Source organism: Emydura macquarii, unplaced genomic scaffold (genome assembly GCF_026122565.2).
Source record: "Emydura macquarii macquarii isolate MOO-44397 ecotype Brisbane River unplaced genomic scaffold, CSIRO-AGI_Emac_v2 contig_1483, whole genome shotgun sequence".
In the NCBI taxonomy this organism is placed as follows: Eukaryota; Metazoa; Chordata; order Testudines; family Chelidae; genus Emydura; species Emydura macquarii.
Window position 1 is genome coordinate 8,475,634 of NW_027131620.1, and position 26,936 is coordinate 8,502,569.

The 26,936-nt window shown below is 42.4% G+C and overlaps 1 protein-coding gene across 1 annotated transcript in view; it reads left to right on the forward strand.

Annotated features, from left to right (window-relative positions):
- The window catches only part of PPP1R3D (protein phosphatase 1 regulatory subunit 3D), a 162,915-nt gene that overhangs the window by 35,977 nt on the left and 100,002 nt on the right, over positions 1-26,936 (forward strand). The window lies entirely within an intron of this gene.

Below are 26,936 nucleotides of genomic sequence, written 5' to 3' on the forward strand. Positions count from 1 at the left end.
AGGCTGTTTCCAATCTTCTTCAAAGGTTTTTACACAGAGCTCAAGTGATAGGAGTCAAGATTTGAGACAAGAATTCACACTGTTTTCACTATTGAGATTGACTCTTGAAACAGCTGTTAAAATGCCAGTTATGTTGCATTAAGTCTAGCATATAAATTGAATCAATCCCATACTTAATTGCTCCCTTCTTGCAAACCAAACGAAACATGTACAACCCTCAACACCCTGATGGGTGTCTTTAGGCTCTGTTTTAACAGGCTGTGTGTAATTTGCATCTCGCAAGCATCAGCTCTGACAATTTTTGCACTTGGAAATACCACAAGGCAGGCATGCTGGAAAAAAGACTCAGGATAAAGTAGGACAATTTACCATTGATCTAGCAATATAATCTGCATTATGTCACTAACTCTGTGTACACTGCAATACATTTAGGGCAAAATTTTTAGCCCCACTCAAGATATTGAGCTCTGAAAAGTGGAGATGACTCATTTTGTACATGCAAAACCCTCATTTGATCAATCAGATTGGTTTAACTATCTATCTGATTTTCATGTATAAAACTGGCACAGGCCTGCTTTTGCAGGTACAATCAATCACGCATGAAAAAGAAGAATGTAAATCTGGCGTTTAGGACTGACAGTCTGGGTATGCATTGTACTGTATAATTCTTAGAGCTTGATGTATATTTTATAGACAAAAAGTTAGCTAGTTCTGTTATATTTTATACATTCTCTGCATTCACACATTCAGAAAGTGCAATACGCTCTGCTGGAAGGTTTTCTAAAGCACTCAGCAGCACTCACATGATGGATGAAGTCAAAGGGTTAGGCTATGCTGAGCACTTTTTGAAAATCCCACTCTAAATGTTTAAAAATACCTTACATTATAGGTAGAGCTATGGCTGTATATACGTATTTATAATATGCAAGAGCCAAATCTTTAAGTCATGCTCAAGTGCATAGATAGAATTGCCACTAAAGATAATAAGAGCTTTGCCTAGTGAGTAGTTCAGGATTAGACCCCAGTTGCTGAACTTAAATGATTATTATAGGTTGTTTACTTGATGATAGCTTTACGTTATGTGCCCTGCATACGTATAAATGTATTTAAAATATGTCAGATCCTAGTTACTTGCTAAAGTTCATGTACTTTTGGGGTAGAAGCAGAAAACCTTTCACTGAATACAATTACAGCAATTACCATATAAATGAGTGGAGTCCTTTTTGCAGGATAAAGGAAGTCTGCAAACTCAGACTGGAATCTCCCTTACAATTTAATGTAGTGCCCAAAAAGCACTAAAACCTATTGGACCCGAAGGACTTTCACTAAGGCAAAAGGGACTTATTTAACTTATTGTCATAGGGATCTACTGAACTTATTGTGACAGACATTGTATGTGAAAGAAAGGGTGGTCCAGCAGAAGAGAAAGGATGATTCAGTGGTTAGGACATCAGTCCAGAACTTAGGAGACCAGAGTTAAAGTCCTTTCTCTTCCACTGACTTCCTATGTGACCGTGGGCAAATCACTTAGCCTCTCAACCTCAGTTCTCATCTGCAGAATGAGGTTAATAGCTCTTCCCTATCTGACGGGGTATTCTGAGAATAAATACATAAAAATTATAAGGTGCTCAGATACTACAGTAAGGGGGATCATATAAGCACCTTATGTAGTAAAGGGAGAGCATGGTTCAAGTCCATCAATATGTATTTATTATCTTCTTTACAACCCTTAGATAGATATAAACACCTCTCTAGCAACTATAGCAAGAAACTGATTGAGTACTATGTTTTCTGGCAGAAAAGGGTATGATCTGAAGTTGTTTGACTAATGTTATACCAAATACAGAGTAGTTTTCTGTGCTATTGCATTAACTAACTTGTAGATTAATGGGATATGAATGAGTCCATATGCTGGGATTCAGAATGCTGTGCTGCTTTGATCTGGTTAATATAATTATTTAAGATGGTTTATTGATTCATTCCATACTACATTATTTGATGGGGTTGGACCTATTAGTATGCCTTATTGTTGATGGTAATTACCTTGCTGATATTTAAACTAGAGGGCCAGCGTGTCTCCTGATCTCACTTTGGTTGGGTAGATGGGCCAGAGTGGCATAAAGTGGTTCTAAAAGCTTCAGCTCTGCCTAGAGAAGACTTCACCCTGAACAGGCACTGGAAAAGTCAGCTGTACAGCTGCCTTCAAAGACCCCCTTCCCAAGCACTGGCCTAGGAGAAATGCAGGATTGCAGCACAGAGCTCTGCTGTGATTCTAAGCAGTGGTGCCACCCATAGAGCAATCTGGGGCGGCTGCCATCACTTAGATAGGCCTTTAGGGCTGTCTAAATTGTGGCAGAGACTGGGGAGTACCCTAGGATCAAGAGGGTAGCCCCTCAACCCTTGGGCTATTAGAGACATAGCACATAACCTCATCCCTGGTAGGCAATACACGTGGAATGTACAAAACTCTGCATTAACATTTTTATAGAGGCACGTGTTGCCAGCACAGCTGACTGAATTCTGCAAACCCAGTGTCCATGAATATTTTTTTTTGTTAGCACTTTGTTAATTATCATCAATGTGCTGCACAAGACTCAAAATTAAGATGAGTCCTTTCCAAAAGAGTTACAATCACAGTGCAGAATCAGAACCTCAGACAGAAAATGAAGACCAGATTCACTAGAGGAAGGAATGATTTGGAGCGTTCCTTTTTAAAAATATTTTCAGTTTGGTTCACTTCATGCAAGCATCGTGGAAGTAGTGAGAAATTACACTTATTAGAATTCTGAATAGGAACGTTTTGCCTGAGCAAGGAGGCAGAAGGACTGCAGGATTTGACCTGATTTGAGTAAGATGACATTCTTGAAACATTTCTACTCTGTCCAGGAACGTGAAATACCAAAACCTGTGTGAGAAACCTTCTTCTCACGACTCTGCCGCCTCAGTTTAGCCAATTCATGAAGTTTGGTTTAACTTCAGATAAGAACGCATATTTCAGACCCAATCGAGTAGTTTAAGGAGTATCTTGAAGCTCCCACCCCACAATTAAGGGCTCAGTGCACCTGCACACTTGAGTAAAGCCAGTGCCGCATCTGGTATAAATCAGCATTCCTCCATTGACTTCAGTGGAGTTCAACCAACTTACACAAATTGAGGATTTGATCCTATATCTTTCTGAGTATTTCATTGCAGACTCCTGCTCCCAAAGGGAACAATGACTTCATCTCTGGGGGATTTTACCTTGGGAGTCACATGAGAATTATTTCTCTTCCTTTGCCTTCTTTTGTTAGCATGATTTGCATGAAAATTACAGTCCCAGGGCTTGTGAAGTATAAAATGCCTGTGTGAGAGCTCTAGAAAAACCCAGGAGAGCATGGCTGTTATATTCACCACCAATAGATTGTCTCTGAATAAGTTAAGTCGATAATTAGTTCATTACAAAATTACAATGTCATGGTGAAAGCAACATCATTTTCTACACAATGAACCTACCACATAGGTCTGAGGTGGAAAATGCAGCCCACTGACAATCACTTGTTGAAATCTGCGTTGCATATTAAACATCCAGAAGTGGCTCCTCCTGGCCTGTGTGGAAATAAATGATCATGAGTTTTAGGCTTCAAACAACCTGCAGTTTAAAAATAGAGAAAGTTAAGGCAGGGAAATGCAAACCTTGTAGAAAACTCCAGGCTCAACTCCAGTGCAGCCCTTCTATGAGTATTTTACCAAAACAGCTCAGAATTTGTTCGTGGTTCTCTCATGTTTGAACAGGGCGCCAAGGACTAGATCTATAAAGGGATTTAGGTGCCTCAAAATGCAGATAGGCATCGTGTGGGATTTAGAAAAGCACCTCAGTGGGTTAGGGCTAGTCTACACTAGAAGCACTTCAGCTGCATCGGTGCTGCTAGTGCAGACACTCTATGCCGATGAGAGAGAGCTCTCCGGGAGACTTAATTACTCCAGCCTCCGTGAGCAACAGTAGCTATGTCGGCGGAAGAAGCTCTTCCACCAACTGGTGCTTAGGTCAGTGTAACTCATATCACCCCCCTGAGTGACATAACTTATACCAACTTAGCTATAGTGGGTGCATAGCCTAAGTCTCCTTGACTTTCAGTGGGAGTTAGGTACCTAACCTGCTCTTTGAAAATCCCACTAGGCACCTACCTGCATCTTTAGGTACCTAAATACCATTGGAAGTCTGCCTGGACTCCTGAGTTCTAGTCTCAGTTCTGCCACTGGCTTGCTTTGCAACCTGGACAAGTCGATTTACTTCTCTGTGGCATCTGGAAGATAGCTATAACAATACTTTAGTTAGTTAGACTCTAGACAGTCAGTCTAGATCAGATGAGTTAGTATAAGAGAAAGACAAAAGTAAGACCTTCCCATCCATAAAAACAAACTTTTCCCCATCCTTCCATTCTGCCCCTAATCAATTCTGTTTTCCTCTTCTCCCCAAATAAAAGCCACTTGGGAGGATAGATGCATTGCAGCATGCTCTGATGGTCACCAAATCCTGGTTCTAGAGTACCAAGATGAGAAGTACAATCCAGAGTTGAGACAGCCCAGTAGCTCCCTCTTGTTTAAACCAGACACTGTTAGTCTGAGCTCTCTGGTTCATCACATTTGCCACAGTATCATGGGAGAGAGAGGGGTAGGACTCTGCAGGAGCCAGAACCCGAACCACATAGAGCTTTATAGGTGAAAAGCACTATTCTTAAACTTTACCTGAACACCAATCCACAGCTAGAGTAGATCATGGAGCATGGGCCTAATGCACTGCCTGCATAAAACGGGGGCTTAGCAGTCAGGCACCTACATTCTGCATCAGCTGCATTTTCCAGACAGATTGAAGGCATAGCCCCATGCAGAATGTTTACAGTTATCCAGCTTCCTGGCCTGCATGACCATAGCAAGGAGCCAACTGTGAAAGATGAGGTCTCAGTCCCCTCCCTCACTGAGTGCAGAGTATAAAAAACATCCTTGGACATCTGCGAGCAGCTGGGAAGCCAACAACCCCCCAGGTTGGGAAGGTGTGTACAAAAGGATACCTGAAGTTTGTTAATCAGCGGTCCAGATATAATCTCTATCACTTTTTCCAGTGACTTTTCTACCCCTGTAAGCACTATCTTAGCCTGATCTAGATCAGTCCCCAGCTACTTGTGTCTCCCCTGTGTATCTCCATGATATTGGTAATGTGCTTTGAGATCCTTGCTGGAAAAAATAATGTATAAATAGGCTCGGCAGAATTCAATGTTTATTTTTTTTTATAATTTCAACAGATAATGTCAATCTTTATATTTAAGAATTTTCTTCAATTTTTATCAATTTTAATTGTCACAGTTGCAGGAAATTATGGTGTCAGACAAGGGAAGATCAGACAATTATTTAACAACAACAGACACAGATTCAAAAAGTTAAAGCTTTTAACTGTTAAAACACAAATGGTCGACATCACATGTCAAAGTACACAAAGGAAATATCCTCACATCAAACTCTAATGAGGTCTCAAGCAGCATTTTCTTACTTTGCCTATCTGTACATTTTGATTATTATTGATAGAAATATTTTTTCATCAGCTTGTGTTTATAGAGTGAAATTGCTGTTTACCGACATTTACAATCTAATCCTTCTAAGCCCGTATATAAACATAAAGAGTTATGCCATTGCCAAAAAGTGTGTTACTTCCAGCTTAGTACTTGAAAGTTCAAAAGCAATATGCTTTGTAACGTAACCTGGATATGGCTGACAGATTTTCTTCACTCAGGCTTTGGCTGCAATCCATCTTTGTCTATCAACCTTTCCAGAACTCCAGCTTCTTCCTCCCATTTCCCTTCCTTTTGAAGACAAGAAAATGTTTTTTGAAATGTAGCTGTACTCTCACCTAACTTTTCAAACCAGCGTAGGAGAGTTTTCAATGATGAGGACAAACATCTAACAGAGTGGTCAGTGATAACAAATCTCAGCCTTCCTTAGTGCAGACGTATTGCTGGATGAGGACTGACCTGGCTTCAGTCATGCAGTCAGTGTTATGATTTCAAGTCTCTGGTCAATGGATGCATAAGACTAGTGGTTTCTCCCAGTTTCCTGTGGACAGATATCCACATCCAGAAACACCACTCCATCCATAGTGGCATCAACTGGCAACTTTAACAACATCTGCTGCAAAGCCAGGGACTGACTGGGTGTGAGGACTGAGTTGCCTTCTCCCTCTTAGCACATGCTCCATCCAGGCCCATCAAGTGAAATTTGGGGCCCAGGTACATCATGTTTGCTAAAGTGAGCCCCTTCCCTCTCCCGCTTCCATTTCACTGTATTCACACAAAAATTACAGATATTTTGAGCCCTCCTCCCCCTGAGCTCAGGATCCTGATCCAGTTGTCCCCTTTTCCCCCCACTCTCATCAGCCCTGGCTCCATCCAGGTCAGGGTTGAGGCTCTAAGGATGCCATGGCTATGCTGCATCTCTGTCTCTGATAAATAGTGAGCTGTCCTTACAGTACATTTCACAAGCACTCAGTTCATTGAAATCTAACCAAGGAAGTGTACAGCCCCTGTCCTCCTGCACCCCTTTTAGGGAAAAGGGGGGGGGAAATAATTTGCAGCAGATTGCTCCTTTGTTTGAGTACAGCCATGCACTTCATATTTAGGACATCAGAGAAGCTGTTTTAATGTGTTGCTGGCTATGATACAAGGCTGTTTTGTGGGTCTTCCCTAGGAAATATGGTGTGTTCTTTACTGAATTTAGCTAACATATGGAAACCAACATGAGGGAAAATCCTAGTGAAGACCAGATAATGTGTAGTTTTAACATGCGTTAGCAAGATGAGATACAGACTAAGGGGGAGCCTAGAGTTACCTCAACCTGCTAACTCATGTTATAACTACACACTGCCTTGTCTTCACTAGGATTTTACCTTGTGTGGGTTTCCATGTGTTAGCTAACATGAATAAAGAACACACCAGGTTTTCTAGTGAAGATGCATGTGTGGTCTTACTCTGGCATAAAGAAGAGAAGGCATCTACTAAATTAAAGGAAATGACATGCAAGAGCATTGCAGACCTCTGCAGTTGTGGTTCACAGGGGTTTGACAAAATGTTTAGTGGCTTTTTTAATATCTCAATCCTGAATTTCCCTTTGAGTGGCAAGTTTAAAATCCCCAAAGCAACACTCAGTAAAAACAGCAGAGCTTCACCTAGTTTACAGAGCTGAAGCAAAACTGCCAAGGTTTCACATGGTCATAAATGAAACCACTGGTCTTTCCCACCACCCATACCCATGGAGTGAAGAAGGGCCTGGGTTCATGGCAAAGGTCTGTGTCCTTCAGCAGAGTAGATGTGAGTTTGGGGATTGTTGTTGAGCTTACAGTGAGCCTGGATCCAAGCAACTTCAGGGTTTTTAACTAGAGATAAGACTGGACCAAAACATTGAACTCTGGGAATTTGGATCCAGATCCAGATTTAGTGGCTTAGCCTGTCATTTCTTGCAACTAATGGTCTGGACAGCTCCAGTCCATAAATTGTTGTGCTTATCAGGAAGGCAGTTTAGACAAACTCCTTCCTCCTTCCCAGCAATCTCATATACCCAGCAAGCACATGTATGTTCATCATTAGCACAGCACAAATCAGGACCAAGCAGTCCATGTATTTCTGCTCTTGATTGCCAGCAATTCTCTCTTTCGTAATATTAAAGCCAAGTGAGAAATAACAGAAGAATCCCCTCTCTGACAATTGCCTTACCTCTCTCATACCTTACCTGTTTTTTCTAATGGTTTGTTCAGCTGTCTAGCCTGAAGTAAAAAGGATTATCTTTCCTTGTCACATGAATTTTTATAGCAATAACATTCAAAACCTTTTACTGGGAAGTAAACTGTTGGCTAAAATGTCACAGGATTTTATTAGACAATCTAAACTTAATTGCAAATAAATTGATGCATTCATAAAAGATGATGTAATGCCTCTATTAAATCCAACATATGGTAACTATACACAGAAGGGCAGCAAGTGGAGATATCACTAAGTGTTCATTTCAAACAGATGAAAAAGGGTAGTTTAGAAAAGTGGTAGTTACTAATGAGAATTTGCACAGTATCAAAGGCTCTCAAAGAACTTTTCAGACATTAATGAATTTGCATCCAAGTATTGGTCACCCCCATTTTGCAGAAGACCTCAATGACCCAGGCGCATGCATTAGCATTAGCTGGACATTTTTTGGTGAAATGTTTTTTGCATCAAAAAAGCCAGTTCATTGAAACTGGATTGGTTTTGACAAATCTCCTGACTCAAAAAAATGCTGAAGAAAAGTTTCAAAATTGTCAAAATGCTTCATTTTCACATTTTTAAATGAAAATTTCCATGCTTCTGGTTCAAAATAACTTTTTTTATTTCAAAGTTTAATCTAATTAGACAGAAAAAGGTCAAAGAAAACCGGTCAAAATCAAAGCTAAATGTTTTGATTGACCTAAACAGGGGAAATAAAAGTTTTTGATTGGCAAACATTTGAGATTTTGACTTTTTATCCCGATTCAGGATGGTAAAAAAAGTTTTTAGCTCTTGAAGATGTTTGAGACAGGAAAACCATTTCCTGCCCAGGTCCACTAACAAACACTGGACATCATTAAAAGTCAAGTTAAAAGAATTTGCTCTTCCTCTTTATGCATTAGGGGGCAAATTTGCCACCCCATAGTTCATGGGCCTGGAGGGCTGTGAGTCTAGTGAGACTGGTGTGGATCTGCTGCAATGGGAGCAGGAAGGAGAGGGCATGTAGAATTTGCTGCTTGCTCTGTGAGGGCTCCATCATCTCTAAGATGCAGGTGTTTCTGAGGAACGGGAACAAATGAAAGGAATGGTAGGGTTGGTGTAACCACAACTATGCGGATTCTCCAGCCAAGAAATGTAGCCAAGCTTCAGTGGTTCAACAGCATGGGAGGTGAAAGATTAAATGCTCCAGGCCATACAAACAGTCTCTTATTTGCACTGAAAACCTGGTCCAGTCCTATATGCTGAATGGGATAGTTAATGTGCTTCCTCTTTACCACCACCAAGTGCACTGCTGATTCCAATGCATTTGGGCTACTCTATGCACTGCCATGTGCTCTGGGGAAGCAACAAATTAGTTGTGTTGTGTTGTAAGAGAAGCAGCTTGTAGCTCTAGAAAGGCGAGCCAGCCAACCAGATTTCTGTTTATTTTCAGAGTCCTGGAAAACGGTCTAGGACGCTGATCCACTTACAAATGATAAACTTTAGGAAGGTCTTCAGAGGAGCCCCGAGGAGCCCCCCATTTTACTTAATAAAATGATCCTTGAATGTCAGCAACAAATGTTAGTGCAAAAACACAACAGAAATTTTGCAATGCAAATCAAACATGTCTCATTACTGTTGATGTGCGGCACTGTTACATTCACAGTAGCTGAAAGTCCCTTGTGCCATTCAGCTTGACGCAAACCAAATATGGAATGCCACAGCCGGCTAATAAAGAAGCCTTTTATTAAAGTGAAGATCATTTTGCTACTGTGAAAACCAAATATTTGTGCCACTGGCTCATCTGCTAAAGTTTAAGTGAGATCAATTGATTAGAGAAAAGCATTGGTAGCCATCACTCCTGGCTTCTAGTTCCATCTTTGCCACCGAGTTGCATGAAACCTTGGGCAAACCACTTAGTCTCTGTAAGCTTCATTTTTAACTTCTCTTTAAAACAGGCATAACAATATTTATCCTTCCTCACAAGCGATTGTGTGAGACTTAATGTTCGTATGCTGCTTTGAGACCTGCAGATGGAAGGTGTTCTATAAGGTGCAATATAATTACTTGTGCTATTATTGTCTCTGGTGTAAGATATTCAGTGACAGGTTCTAAAGAGGGTTGGGTTTTTGTTTCAATTAAGTGAACTGTATTAACTGCAGTGTAAACTTTCTTCCAGCAAGTCCTTATCTTGAAGGATGACTGAAACTTCAGCAGTGTCCCACTTTGCCATGACAAACAGTTTAAATGTGCCGTGGTGACAGGTTAACTTTAAAGCGATTTCAAGTTAATCACATGCTGCTAGAGACCATTGTGCACAGACAAGTCCTACGTCGGCAATTCTAACAAAGTACAGATGATTATATTTTGCGTTCACCTCAGCTAAGGTATTGATTGACTAAAGAAGTAGAATTCGAGTCAATTCCAAATGCTACAGTAAATGGTTAAATGGGTTCAGCTTTCTCATTTGTCTCTGAAAATCTAGACTGTCTATAAAGACATTGAAAATCTATAAGGACATGGCCAAATTCTGGTCACTCCACAGCAGGTGATGTTTAGGGGATGGATGCAGGAAACTCATTTTTCCACCAGAGCTACTATGCACAATTGAAAAGATGCATGCCCTACGCATGTGGGGGAAGGCTGTATGGCCTGGAGGAACACGCAGCAGGGTATGAGTCAGAAGATTACGAGTTCTAATCCTGGATCTATCATTGGCTTGCTTGGGGTAACAGTGTTCTGGTCTCTGAGGTTCACTGGGTGGGGATAATATTTACAAATACACTTTATAGTCTTGGATTAGGGTATGTGCATTACATGCATGGTAAGATTACTATAGAACAGACCCTCCAGGGTGGCAAGATGACAATGCACCAGCTGACCTTCTCATTGCCCTGGCAAGTAATAGAGGGAGGCTTCTAACGGTGTCACCGGTGAGTATGCTTTTCCCTGTCCCTCATGGAAGCACCTTGCTTTAGCTATCACTGCTTTAGCAACGCACACGCCCCAGTGACTGGAAATTCCATGCAGTATCAGTGGAACGTGAAGGCCCCGGGGCTGCAATACTCACACAAGGACAGGTCACGCTCAGTGGATGGGAGGCTGGCAAGGAGGCATTACTAAAGAATTAGTAAATTACTAACTTAATGCTAAAACACGTACATTGTTAATGGTGTGTTGTTTCCATGCGGGAACATATGGTTCAAAAGGCAAAAGCAAGAAATGTAAAAAGTTGATGGCTAGTGCAGCAAGAATCTCTTTAATGTTTAGTCTTGGGGGAAGAAGAACAATACATTGATCTTTTTAATAGGTTTGTCTGTAAGCATGTCTGAAGTTTCATCATATGAATATCATCAGCATAAATGAGAGGATTTAATTCATTTAGCAGGTTTATTTACTAAGCAATTTAAAGCAGATTAGATCATCGCTGTGTTTTTACCATTTGGCACATATGATATTTATTCACTTAATGGCTTCATTAAGGAACATTCAGAGAGTATTAACTGAGTGAGTCTATAGATCAACCTGCAGTAAATTTGCAGACTTAGTCGAAGCATTTTGCTATTTCAGTTATCAATTTAGCTGTCTCCAATAAGGTTTCCCATATGGATTTAAGAAGAGAGTTATTGCACAAAAGAGTTATTCAAAGTATGAGCATCCATATAAGAGTGGGTCTGAATATCTGCAAGTTGATAAACCTCAGAAAATATGAAAGGTCCAGTTTTCATTGAATGAAAATCCTGCCTTTTTAAATGCATGCACTGGTGTTTGCAAATATCAATTATCATGCCCACAACTTGAGCGTCTCCATTCTCAGCAACAGTATTTGTGCGTGGAAATGTGTAAATACATGGGTAAGTGTCCTGTCTCCCTCAGGCAACTGGTCCACATGAAGGATAAAGAGCCTGCTACTGCTGCTAGCTAACAGACTTTCTCCTTTAGCTCATGGGACCGAGAGCCATGCTTTTCACACCATTGCCAAAAGATTCAGTATCCATTGTCAACGCATAGTTGTGTTTGTCACACACGTAAAAATGTGCCCTGACTTCACTGAATAGATGTCAGGTCCCAGAAATGCTCATCATGTTCGGTTGGTTTGCATCTTACCCTAAATGAAGACATCGAAACTACATGTTTCCCTGAAGGAAGAGGAAAGGAGCTGCTACAGAACTGGAGCTGGTATCCACTTTCAGTGAGCAGTCAGTGGCTTTGCATCACGTTACACAGCCGAGGAGCTGACCCCGTTGCCCTGACCATCGTGCAGGTGGCTGCGGTCTGTGGCTCGCTGGATGGCTCTGGGCAGTGCTTGGTGAACAGGAGTCATGTAGCGTGAGTAGGAGCAGCAGTGCCGGTGCATTTGAATTTATAAATCAAAACCTTGCGTGTAAGAAGTGATATAATTTGTTATTATACATGTACCAAGAAACACAAAGCAATGAGTTATTACCACTATCTACAGTGGGTATAAAAAAGTAAGGTCCAGATTGTCTCTTGCCCTATGCTCTTGCATAAGAACTCTCTTGTATAGGCTGCCTGTATCATAGGTCATAGCACAGGGAGAGAGCAGCCTATGTCTTCACTGCAGAAGTAGCTCGAGTTATCAACACTGAAGTTATTCCTTTCCAGCTAGCCTAGCTCGGGAGACACAGCCATACTGTGAAATAACACTCCAGTGTCTGCATCCACACAGGGGCTGCACACTTTTATATATGGCACTAAGTCTTTTGAGGGCACATTCCATGATTCATAGCGCTTCCATTAGCTGAGTTAGTCTATGACCGTTTTCGCAATGTATTGTGGGAGAACTTGTTTGTTCTTTCTGGGAATTGTGGGAGGACATTGGAGGACGACTGGAGCTGATCTGTGTCCACAGTGCATAGATTTATAAATTCCAAGACTAGAAGGGATTAATTAGTCTGACCGCCTGTATAACACAGGCCATAGAACTCCCCCCTTCCTAACCCCCTAAACAAATTCCTAGAGCAGATCTTTTAGAAAAACATCCAATCTTGTACCAGCCAGCATAGCAAGGAAGTCATTTGATACTGGTCAATAATAGCCATAGGTGACTTCCTTTGTGGAGTAAGGAGAGAGGTCAGACTCTTCCAGTCACAATTTGTTCTCTCGTCTGCACCGGGGTCCTATACATCACCTATACATGATGCTATACATCACCCGTTCCTCAACACAGAATATTCCCCATTTTAGAGTGGGCGATTCAGCTGTTCAGGGAAAAACACAATTGGGTGACAAGTGCTTAGAAATCAGTGAAATAAAAAAGAAGATACGTTTCTAATCAGAAAATATCCAAGCTGTTAGTTATTAATTTAGAATGACTTCAAAAAGCAATCCCTAACCATCTAATGATTATCTCCTGATAACTCCCCAGGCTACAGGTGGTTGGTAAGAGCTTAATAAAACAGCTGCTCATCAGCTCGTTTCTCATTATTTTAACTTAAAGAGATTCACTATCTGTGATCATGTTAGAAAACAACTCTGCTTTCAAGAGCCACACCATATGTTTATATACAGCAAAGCCTGATTTGCATAGCAGCTATGATAGGCAGACCTTTCAGGTTTGGTCTAGATAGATAGAGAGGTTGATCCTTCAGAGCACAGACAGGGATGTTGTGCATGCACAGAGTGCTGAGTAAGACAGAAGGCACAGGACTGAATCCTACATCTATGAGATGCGGCAGCTGCCATGTTTCTTCTGCAGGAGTAACGTCAATGACGGCAACACATAGCCAAGTGCCTCGCGAACATGAGGAGAGTCAACTTTAGAGCTGGTCAAGTGTTTTCAGCAAAAAAGGGGTTTTGACAAGCAAAATATTTGGCAGAAAAATTGGGTTGCCAAATGTAATTTTTTGATGTGGACAAAGGTGATCCAGTGGATATAGTGTACTTAGATTTTCAAAAAGCCTTTGACAAGGTCCCCCACCAAAGGCTCTTAAACAAAGTAAACGGTCATGGGATACGAGAGAAGATCCTCTCCTGGATCCAGTAACTGGTTAAAAGATAGGAAACAAACGATAGAAATAAATGGTCAGTTTTCAGAATGCAGAGAGGTAAATATTGGTGTTCCCCAAGGGAAACTACTCAAGATAGTTAAGTACAAAGCAGACTGCAAAGTGCTACAAAGGGATCTCTCAAAATTGGGTGACTGGGCAACAAAATAGCATATGATATTCAATGTTGATAAATGCAAAGTAATGCACATTGGAAAACATAGCTATACATATAAAATGGTGGTGTCTAAATTAGCTATAACCACTGAAGAAAGAGATTTGGAGTCATTGTGGATAGTTCTCTGAAAACAACCACTCAATGTGCAGTGGCAGTCAAAAAAGCTAACAGAATGTTGGGAATCATTAGGAAAGGGATAGATAATAAGACAGAAAATATCGTATTGCCTCTTTATATATCCATGGTACACCCACATCTTGTGTGCAGATCTGGTCGCCGCATCTCAAAAAAGATATATTGGAATTGGAAAAGGTACTGAAAAGGGCAACTAAAATGATTAGGGATATGGAAAAGCTTCCATATGAGGAGAGATTAATAAGACAGGGACTTTTCAGCCTGGAAAAGAGATGATAAAGGGGGGATATGATAGAGGACTATAATATCATGTCTGGTGTGGAGTAATTAAATAAGGAAGTGTTATTTACTCCTCATAACACAAAAACTAGGGGTCACCAAATGAAATTAATAGACAGCAGGTTTAAAACGAACAAAAGGAAGTATTTCTTCACACAATGCACAACCTGTGGAACTCCTTGCCAGAGGACGTTGTGAAGGCCAAGACTATAATGGGGCTCAAAAAAGAACTAGATAAATTCATGGAGGATTGGTCCATCAATAGCTATTAGCCAGGATAGGCAGGGACTGCTGTCTGCCAGAGGCTGGGAAGGCTGACGTAATGGATCATTTGATGATTACCTATTCTATTCATTCCCTCTGAAGCACCTGACATTGGCCACTGTGGGAAGACAGGATACTGAGCTAGATGGACCATTGGTCTGACCCAGTATGGCCATTCTTCTGTTCTTAAGCCAGCAGGAGTTTTGTCTTTGATTTGGGTGGGTTCAAAGCCAGGCCCTTAGATCAGAATAAGATGTCAGTAGTAAAAGGCAAAGGGTGGAACACACACTTATACTAGGAAAATATCTGTGTAGAGAAAGCAAGAGGAAAGAGGTGCAGAACTCGGAATACCAACAATTGCAGCTGTACGGGAGATTCAGGGGAGGAAATCAATGCCTGTTCAACGGTTTAAAATTCCACAGAGTAAAAGATAAATCAAGACACCACCACTAACTGTGAGAAGAGCCATGATTACAATGGGTATTCATGTGTCCCATCACTGGTAGTTGGAGATATTTGCTTCTAGCTGTCGCAGATTGGCTACATGCCATTGTAGGCAGTCCCATTATACCATCACCTACACAAACTTATCAAGCTCAGTCTTGAAGCCAGTTAAGTTTTCCCCCCCACTGCTCCCCTTGGAAGGCTGTTCCAGAACATCACTCCTCTGATGCCATATGTGGGGATGGGAAGGAATTTTCCCCCAGATCAGATTGAAGGCAGGGGAAGGCGGTCGCCTTGCTCTGCACATGTGGGTGCAGATCACTTGCCAGGATTCTCTGGGTATATCTCCCTATATCATTTCCCTCCATTGTAGGAGCCTTGGGCACTGGTGCACCTCAGTCCTTGCTATTCTTGGCCTGTGACACATCCTAGTCCAGTCTACTGCAGGTTGTAATACTTGGGTCTCATTTTGGTTGTTGGGTTTAGTGTGTGGGTGCTGGGTGGTTGATGGCCTGTGCTATCCAGGAGGTCAGACTACGTGACTTGGTGGTCCCTTCTGGCCTTCATCTGTATGATTCTGATCATTATTTTAATGTTAGTGGGATGGGAGCCCCCATTTTAGTCGAACAGCCCATGGCATAATTAGATATTTGGGAGACAAATATCCATCAGCAAGAAGGCAGCATTTTCCAGGGGATGTTACTGGACTGAGAGTCAGGAGACTTGAGTTTGGGTGCTCTGACAATGATTTGCCCTGTTACCTTTGAGAAACAATATACCTGAAGTGAAACTGTGCCTCAGTTTCCCCCCCTCTGTAACATGGAGACACTGATACTTGCCCTCTTTTGTAAAGCGCTTTGAGATCTCTGTAAATGCTTATTCATTCCTGTCTGTCTTTTGCTTCTGTTTTTCTTCCCACCACTTATACAAGTGATGCTGTATGTTAATGAGACAATTCTTGTTCTATGTCCACCCAGTCATGTTCTGATAATTATCCCAAACAACAGGCACCAAACCCCAACTGTTAATTATCTGAGAGGTCCTTGGTTTGCTATGAATACTAACAGGTACCATAGTAGATACTTTGATTCTGCTCAGTCAGTCATGATAAGGTTACTATCATGGGTGAATTAATAGAAACTAAGCGGAGTAGATATAGTAATAAATTGCTACCCTGACGGATCTGACAGCTCTCCACCCATGTACTGAAGAAGAGTTGAGAGATGTGTATGATTAGCTTTGGTTAATGGGTGGTGTCTGAATTAGCATATCGTGCTGTGGGCACTTGAAAGCTTCAATCTACTGTATTAATACTTAGTAATTAAGTAGCACTTTACATCTACAAAGCATTTAGGCCACAGGAGATTACATTAGTTTTAAAACAATGATCAAATGTTTGTGGTATAGATACTTTCTGTTGACCAACATCCCTGCACTAGCTGCCGTGAGAGATGCTGGGAAGACACATCAGTGGGTGGAATATTTGATACCAGCATTTTTGTCAGAGTAAAACTGGGTGAGTGGTGCAAGCAGAAGACTCTGAATTTCCTGGCTGGGCACCTGATCAAATGGTATGAAGGGTCACTCATTCTTGCCGGCTTTGCTTTCGATTTCCAACCCACCATTTAGAGGAATTTAACACCCAGATCCTGCCAACACTTTGTCATGTGCTTAGCTTTAAGTGTAGGAGCACTACTCTTGACTTCAAACAGACTACTCAGGATATCTGGAGGATCCGGCTTGAAATTTGTTTCTTTTCCATAATATATGCATAGAATGCATCACAGGAATATCAGCTCCCTGCCTAAGAGACACAGATGCTATATCAATGCCTTTGCTTTTATATTAAGCTCTATGTGTGTCTGTTTTGACAGAAAAGATAACCTTACCTCTGTTTTGCACATGGAGGCCCCCTGAGTTTCCTGCTTTAGGTGCCTGTCACTTGAAATCACATCAGTCAAGACTGACCTTGAAAGCCAATAGAGGGGCTGATCCAAAACATAAGGAAGTTTAGGAGAATCTTTCTAGTGGACTTTGCATTAGACTCACAGGTCCACCACTCAGTGTTCTGCTGTTGTAAGGGAATCTGGTCCCTGCACTGTTCTCATCAGCTCAGGTGCTCTTTTGACATGGGAAAAGCAGCCATACCTCAGACTGAGTTGTACAATACACCTGCAACCTGAAACGGATCTAAGTGGTAAACTGAGAGGTGGGTGGGGAGGACGCTACCTTATCAACTCAAAATCGAATTTGTTTCCTAGAAGGAGTTCTGGGTAATTTTCCTGCTCTTGACCTTTTCATGCCGATTTGTAATGGTACTACAATCTTTTTTTTTAAATGGGATTCTGTGTCCTGTTGCTATGTGACAGACCTACACAAACAGGGGAAACAGGCTGACTTCACAGTGGAAACAGTGAAACAAGATCAGTACAAAGTGCTGGCAAAGGTACAAAGTAAACAAACAGGAAAAATAGATCTTTTCTTCCTTTTTCAGTTGTAGTCAACTTAGATGTTCCCATTTTTGGACAGAAGTGTCATTTTTAGGAAGACAGTGTCCCTTTAAATCCATGAAAATACCTGGGTGGACTCTAGTTCTGACAGCTGCATGCATTAAAGTGCATTTCCATGTTGCTCACCCTAGGCCAATGCACCAAAGGCAAATCCTGAGTGATTCTTGGAAAGATCCTAACCCTTTATCTTCCAACCAGGCATAGTTTAGCTGAGACAGAGAATTAAGACACTCCTTGATTTTTAAAGTGATAAGCTGAAGAGAATCATTACATTTCCATAAATAGGGCTGCTCATTGTACTGCTGATCACGTAACAACCACTTCAAAGAAAGGTATGTGGTTGTAAAGCCTCATGTTAATACCACCATATTTCGTGCTCTTTTGTCACTGCTGTGGCAAATCCTTGCATGGTGAACAGCCTCAAATACAATGGTCTTGAGCGCCAGTGCAGGATTTTGGCCATGCACAGAGATGTGGGATATAAATGTGTGATTCCTCCCAAAGTACACTGGGAGGCCGTCCTCACACACGTTTCCCACCAAAAATGCTTCAATTGCCCCTTTCACAACTAAATGTTTAAAAACTGACTTCCAGGTAGTTCTGCATTGCACATTAATATTTAGCATCCTTCTGTTCTATATGTTGTACCTAAGATGCCTGGAAGCACTGCAGCATTAAGTCACTGTAACTGCCCTCATGATATGGCCATATAAGCTTTGTTTTCTGAGTAAATCATCCTTGTCTATTAGAAAAGCTGTATCCACTGGACTTGACTTTAGTCATATAATACAAGCTGTAGAGTAAATTCTGGGCAATCTATAAAGTATGTTATGCTGCACTCTTCGTGTCGTGTCCTTTTCAAGGTGAACAGAAGTGTCATCAGCAACTGGTTTGTGAAGGTGTCTGTGAGTGTTGGCAGGTAAATAATTTTTTATTTATTTATAGCCAAAGCTAACAGTCCATGTAATCATGTGCATCAATCTGATTTCTATAGAGGCAGCTGTTCTGCTTACTCTACTCTGCTTAGAAGTCAAACATGTGCACGATGAATGGGAGCACAGGTTTGGCCCAAGGGAACACAATGACAGCATTCACTGAAGCCAAAGGTGCAGATCTTAATGATAGCATTTGGAGTGTTGAACATGTGAAGCCCCGTGGGATACGGACCATAAGGGGGATGATTTCAAGTGGATACATGTAAACAGTACAAGGGGTGTTCATTAGAGCCTTGCTATTTTGTAATTGGTTGGTTTGTTAAGATAATTCTACAACCATTAGTGGGAGAAGGGTGTAGTGGGAGAGAAGGAGAATAACACCTAAAGAAAGAGCTACATACACTGACTAGATATGAAGGAAATAGCATAAGTAGAAGTAAAGCTAATACCAAACCAGATGGGTTTAGGAGATCACAAACCTACTGGCCTTGGATAGTTACCTTAATGAAGTCCTTTTTGCTTCTTGCTCTATGTCATCAACAGAGCCATATCTTCAACAGTTAGAAATAAACCAAAGAAAAGCTGGAGTTCTGTCTCCATTCTGCTTTCAGTCTATTTCTTTATTTAATGAAGAGGGAACATTTCTGAAGATGCTAGATTATCCTGCATGTGAGGGTCATATTCAAAGACTTCTTTCCAATCTAATGCTGCTTCCTGAATGGGGAGAACCAACAACACACCCAATAGCCAAGAAGCAGGTTGATGTGAAACAAACCCTGGTCTCTGCAGCATGTAAGTTCTCTTTCAGTTTCTGCAGCAACAAGGTATTATGGATATTGACAAGAGTAGGGAGTGACATAATCACACAGACTCTTTAACAGGAGCTGATGGGGCACCTAAAGCCAAATCCTTTTGTGGAATAATCGGAGCTCTGACCTTTTCTAAAGAACTCCTTCAGGCCCTGGTGCACCCTATCAGTATAGGTGGCTGAAGGAAAAACTTCTCCAACACTATGGGCCAGCTCTTCATTGGTGAAGAGTAGGAACTATAGGAACTATAACCCTAAGGCGGGGACCCCTACCCATAGAAACTCTAAACCTAGGATGAGTACCCCTACCCATACGAACCCTAACCCTAGGGCAAAGACCCCTACCAGTAGGAACCCTAACTCTAACTCCAAATCCCATACCCATAGAAACCTTAACCCCAGCACGAAGTACCCTACCCCTAGGAACGCTAAACATAGGGTGGGGACCCCTACAATAGGAACCCTAACCCTAGCCCCAAGTCCCCTACGCATAGGAATCCTAACCCTAGGGTGGGGACCCCTCCCCATAGGAATCCTAACCCTAGGGTGGGGACCCCTACCCATAGGAACCCTAACCCTAGGATGGAGACCCCTACCTATAGGAACCCTAACCATAGCTTCAATTCTGCTACCCATAGGAATCTTAACCCCAGAGCGGGGACCCTACCCCTAGGGCGGGGACCCATATCTACAGGAAATCTAACCTAACCTTAGCCCCAAGTCACCTAACCATAGGAATCCTAACCCTATGCGGGGACTTCTACCCATAGGAATCCAACCCTGGGGAGGGGAACCCTAACCATAGCCCCAAGTCTCCTACTTATAGGAACCCTAACCCTAGAGCGGAAATCCCTACCCATAGGAACCCTAACACGAAAGCAGAAATCCCTACCCATAGGAATCCTAACCTTAGCTCCATGTCCTCTAACCCATAGGAACCCTAACCCCAGGGCCGGGCTCATATCAATAGGAACCCTAACCATAGCTCCAAGTCTCCTACCCATAGGAACCCTAACTCTAGCTCCAAATTCCATAACCATAGGAACCCTAACCCTTGCCCCAAGTCTCCTACCATAAGAACACTGACTCTATGGTGGGGGCCCCTACTCATATGAACCCTAGCCCTAGCCCCATGTCCTCTACCCATACTAGATCTGTCTGAATGAATGAAATTGGAATGAACAGTTATTTCAGATCTGACACTACGTATGATTTAAGAGAAGGACATTTTCTTTAGCTATGGGACGCAAGGGAGCAGTACAACACAAGAATACACATTCCCATCTCTGAACAGCAATAATAAACAAGCTTTAGATAGACAAATGCTGTGCCACTTGAAAAGGTTTCTCCTTCCATCCAGAGATGTGCTTGGGGAAGCTTCCAACACCACTAAAGGAAGTTCTGTGGACATTGAGAGAGAATAATATGCTCAATAAATATTTCAATCTGTGATCAAATAGGTTTTTAATGGCAAGCTACTACAGACGGGTTCTTTGGTTTTCCTACTGAGCAAGTCATTCTTATGACCCAGCGTGTTAACAATATTCTGTTTGAAGTCACAAGGTATGGGCCAAGGCCGTTCATATTTTAATTAAACTGCCTATCTTCTCTTTGTGGGCCAGACCATCCCATTGACTTCACTGGCCATTGACATGAGTAGCAACAAGCTCAGACCTACTGTTTTTAGCCCAGATAGCATTTACTCTTTATCTGGATTTAAACACCCCCCCCAATCCTGCCACAATTAGTATGAAACCTCTGAACTACGCTCAGTACCGCTTAACAAATCCATGCATCTATCCTTTAAATGATATTGTAGCGCCATAATGTGTCTGCAAGATACAGAGCAGATCCGCTTTGCTCAAGTCTCCTCTTGCAGCCAGCCAGGACTGCAATCTGTGTGGCTTTCATAAATGAGCGACGGCCCACGCTGTCACCCTGAAAAGGTATTACTTACTCAAAGTATTTACGTCTTGAGCTGCACTGTCAAGAAGATGAACAGGAGACTTAGTTGCTCAGCCAGCTTTTGTTATATAATTTCAAAATGCCTCTGTATTCATGAGTCACATTTCTGTCTCAGAGAGGAAACCTCACCCAGGAGCTATAAGGATTCATTGCTCCCAAATCTCACATCTTTTTAAAAATACTGTGGAATAATCACAAAGAGAACATAAATAAAAAGCAATTAAAAGGCTATTTCTTATTAGTCATTTTGTAGCTCAGAACAAGGGATTTAATAGAGCAGGGTGAATAATTCATACTGAAATTATCCAATTAGTTTTGCCACTTTGTTTGCAAACCATCCAGGACAAATGGTTCAGATTTGTTATTTGAATTTATTCCATTGTAGGGTACGTGGTACGTTCCTATTCCCTAGGTGGAAAAAGGAAAGTTAAAATGAATCTATGCTTACACCTGGTGCACTGCCAATGAACTCAACTAGTGTTTTTAATGTGTCCCACCTGGAATCTGTCAGTAACCAAAAGAACATGCTCAAGACCATTATGAAGACCATGTGATATGAATTTGAGAGTTACTTTAACAGTTATCAATCGTTTGTAGTGCAACAGCACTCAGAGGCTCCAGTAGTGATCAGGACCCGTCACATTAGTTGCCACACAAACACCCAGGAAGACAAGGTTGCTGCTTGGAAAAGCTTGGTGTAAATAATAAAATAAACTTTTCACTTTGTTGCCAGTTATATCAGTGACTCACACATTTCCCTTAAACTTTCCCCAAAGTCTCCTTGGTACAGATTATACAGACACAAAGAGCAGCAGACGGCACCACAGCAGGCGTTCACATGAAACACCACCCCTGCAAAGATTTTGAAAGGCTAACAGCACTGCTTTTACCTTTGATCTCTTCCCCTAACCAAAACCCTGTTGTGTTTTTGTTTGGTCCTGTTCCCTTTCTTACCATCTCATCCCCTGTCGCGATGCATTTTACAGAATTTCTGCCCTTCATGTTTGTCTGCTCTGGCAAGGCATTTGAAATCACAATAACAAAGCCACATGTCCAGTTTTATTGTCTAAACACCAGTAATTTAAAGGCAGCTTTACATCTTCAGGCCATTCAGTGGATAAGATGCATAACACTAACACGATACTCAGATCACAAGGATCTTGACTACTTCATATGTGACTGAATGGTAATAACTGTTTACTTACTTGTGAAACTGGCTAGCCACATGCTGTTGACCGCTCAGTTAATTGTTGTAGATGATGTGCTGGTGAGTGTAGCTCCATTGACTTCAAGAAGTTTTGCAGATTTCAACCAGCTGAAAGTTTGGCCCAGTGTTTATGTCATGCCATAGGTGTCATGGTGCTTTATTGGCAAATATAAAGATGAGGGGTCTGCCCTGAGCCCTTGGCAGTCTAAAGTGGAATACAGCTCAGTCATTAGGGGATGTTGCTATAGGGAGGAGGAAGAGTGTGCACATATTGGAAGATGAATCTAATTTGAGACTACTGGAGGTAAACCGTCCTAACCTGAGTGCCCCCTCCAGAAATGCCCTTTCTTCCTGCACCACATGTGGCTGGCCTGTTCCTACTGCAATAACCAAGAGGAAGGGTACATGTGAAGTGTGTACAGCCAGATACTTTAAACTCTTTTCAAAACCAGATGGAGCAAAGGTTCCCCACATGTGATTCACAGGAGCTGGCAGGTGGCATCACACTGGTTCCTCCTAGTTTCTAGGCATTTGGACCCTTCACTGCAGAGAGGAGCCCAGTTGCCTCTAGAAACAGCTGGAAATGAGCTTAGCTTTAGTTTAGCTGCTGTCGTTGCCAGAGGGATGTGTTTGGGATCTGGGGTGGGTGGGGAGATGGTCCATGCAGTGGTGAATGGGAGGACAGGTGCTCCATGAGATGATCTCTATTAAGCTGCAATCCAGGCTATGTAAGATGTGGCAGCCCCTGAGATAGAAAGAGAGGAAGGATGTTCCAGGGGATGGGCACAGACTAGCAAGTATCACAAGAATCCTCTGGTTTTTAACCTGAGCAGTCAGTCACATCTGCTCCTTGCAGTGCAGGGACCCGCCTTGCTGACACAAGCTTCTCCTGCTGCTCCAGGGTACAAGTTCATTCAGGTATTTCCTGTTTCTTGCGTTGGCTCCTTTTCTCACACCTAGCCCCTTCCTCCTCACCTAGAGTTTGGGTAGCTCTAAAAGCCTCCCGCTGACCTTTGCAAAAGGCTGACCGGCCGGCTGTGGTCTGCAGTGCCTGCTTCAGCCAATTAGTGCCTCTCAAGACAACAACTCTTGTCAATCATAGTCATGCCAGTGGGATTGCTCCCAGCCATGCCAGTTTGACAAAGAGGAGACACTAAAGGTCTCTAGCCGCTGAATGAGGCTGAGGCGAGACAAGGATTTCAGGCATTTCATGCACACACACACAAAAGCAAATTGCCAGAGACTGACAGCATGGCAAAGGGACTCCTGAGCTTAGCCCCTGGGGGCCAGGGCTGGCTATCGGTCCAATTGCCAGGGGCAGTTCACTACGTGATTGGAAAGCGCTAGGGTTGGGCTGCACTTTAGAGATGTCAGCGGAAGCACATCCTGTCCTCACAGGAAGCCAGGGGCAACCAAGTCATTGACAAGCAAGCGAAGGAGCAGCTTCCAGTCCAGTTACTCACTATGCTGGACTCTTACAGCGTGAGTGGGAGAACTCCAACTCACCAGTAGGGGGTCAAATTCACAGTCTGGCCTGCTGAGTAGGGGCCCTGAACTCTCCTTCCATGTGGTCAGCAATAATGGGCTGTACCTGTTTTACATTTAGGAGACCAATAAAATCATTTTTAGTAGGCAAGAGATAAATGGGTCCCCTGCATACATCCCCTGTGATCACTCCCTGGGTGCCTCACCTAGGCCTTCGTTCCAACTGACCCCTGAGCTGCCTGCATGCAACAAAGAGACGTTATCTTTCCATTTCCTGGTGCATATTCATCCTTTGCAATAACATTATCTGCATCTTTACTGAGCTATTTAACTGGCCCATTTACAACCACAGCGTAAACTCCGGATTGCATTTCCTCCCAAGGACAGGCAGTCTGCTGAGAGTAGAGCACCTCCTGCCCTAAACGCTAAAAGGAAGCCTCCCTGGATTTTAAACTACATTTACGAGGAGCTTCATGGAAATACAAATGCTATTTAATACTCACACAATGGCTTTTACCCAAGGCCCTTAAAGTGCCTCACAGAGATGGAGCATGACTGGCATTTTACAGACAGGGAAACCGAGGTACAGAGAGAGGCTGATTAAGTAATTTGCTCAAGAATACACAGTGAGTCATTAGATGAGTAAGGAATTAGTTCTGTGCATTAGCTACAATGCCTCTTCCCCACTGTTCATTCAACCTATGTTATCAGATTAAATTCCATCACTATGTTGTAAAAACACAGTTCAGATTTTCAAAGCAGTGCCAGGGAGTCACGGAAGATGCCTGGCTAAATCCACTGCACTGTTTTAAAAAATCTCAACCATACATGTCCCAGCTTCTTAGCAGATTCCATTATGTCTTTTAGGTTACAAAAAGTGTTCCCTATATCTGTCCTTTTAAGGGGGAAGGGGAAATTAAAGGATGGGTGCCAGAAGAAAAAGAATTTTGGATAGTCAGAATGTTGAGGCCTGAGATCTATTAATTTGGACACCAACTTTTTTGCATCTGCAGTTGCCACAATTGCACATGCAACCAGGCATTTCTGTGCCCAGTCACAAATAACGTGAAGAAAACCCTTGTAAATGTGTGCAGTTTTCAGGCCTCAGCCTTCTGAAGATCAAGCCATTAAGACCGTTAGAGCTGTAAAAATGGGGATTATACCAGCATTTTCAATGCTCATTGATGTCTTCTGATGAAAGTGCAAAGTGTTATTTTATTACATAAATATGCATCACATACCTGTCAAGGGCAACTGCATTCCATACTCAAGCAAAGACAAAGCCTTACGTCTAAGCTGATATAGAATTTGTTCAATGATTGTTCTTTCTGCAAAGTTCTGACATGGACAGAGATACCATTTTAAAAGTTTTGCTCATTTGGAATGATACTACCAGTGTGAGAGACTCCATGTACTTAAAATATAGGATACCGATGAAACAGATAACATCTGAAACAGACAACAAAATGGATGACATTTTGATGACCCCTGTGTGCTTCAGAAAATCCTTTAATCACATGCACAAACTACATGTGTGTAGGCACAAGTGACCAACTGTGTCTCTGACTGGTCATTTATACCTGGAAGACACACAGTTTGCATGCAATGTTGTGATAATTCTGCACACACTTTTGTGCATTCAATGGCAGAGTATTTTTAAAGTCAGGCCTAGAAGGAGGAGGTGTCAAACTACATCTGTATTGTATACATCATTAGAATCTACCTTCTGGATCAGTTTGGTAGGAAGCATTGCTCCCTCAGTGGAATATTTCTTCCAAGGGCAGCATTTAAATCAACCAATATTGAAAAACTGGTAGCAACATTGTCAAAGGCTTCTAGGAAGATTTATGACTTACGTTTGCTGGTCAGTATTTTAACAGTGTCGGTGTAGATGCGGATTTTTAAGCAGCATTATATATTATATTACAACTGATGCTTCTGCTCTTATTGCACTGATAAAACACACTGGGCACGAGGGAGCTATATAATGCTAACGTTGCATGATGTACATACCTGGTAAAAGCACTCTCAATTTCATTATTTTGACAGGCAGATTCCATTAATACATCCACAACAATCATGTTCCTCTTCTTAAAAAGGTAAAAGAGGAGGATTATTAAGAATTACAGGCAATCCCCCTCTACACTTAATCTCCCCAAATTCATTTTACAATGGCTGCCAATACCAATATCATTAGGCAGTATAATCAGGAGTGCATAACATAGTAGAACATGGGTATTCTCCAAGAGGATTTCTTTCCCACCCCACAGTGAAGCTACTTTTTCCCTGTACAATCAGTTGCCCCCAAACTCCATGTGGAAAAGACGTCTGTTAGCTAACAATCTAGTTGTCATCATCCCTCCCCACCCAACAGACCCTTGATGTAGCTTTCAACACTGAAGAGTCTTGGGTAGTGAATAGGAAAGGAGGACAGTGCTTCAGGTACCACAGGAGTTCTGCCTCAGAAGGGAAGGAGACTCGAGTTCCTGAACATCACAGGAGGAGGTGGAAGGTTAGAGGGAAACAACCTGCCCTTTCTGCCCCTCCACCCTTGTGCCTCACACGCCAGTGGCCTATAGGATAAGCCTCCTGGCTAGCGAGTCACCTGCTGGATGGTTTGTCGAGGGCTGATTGGTGCACACCGCTGCTTATCAGTGGCTTACGGGGCATTAACCTGGCAGTTGATGTGGCTTCTGTGGAAGGGCAAAGCAGAGGTGCCCACGACTGAGTCTCTCTCACTTTAACTTAGCATGGTGTCTGCACACACGCTTTTGTGTCTTACACTAGGCAAAACCCCGACATGTCCACCCTCCCCACGGCCCTTCTCCTGGCCATGTGGGCACTCACCGCAGCTCCTCACGCTTGTGCCAGGCCTTGAGGCTGTCCCTGGGAGAGTCCTGCAGGCAGAGCAGAGGGGATACAGGCTGCGGGAAGCAGGCGGGGCGTGGCAGGCCCCCCAGGAGAGACTTCTAGCTGGCCCTG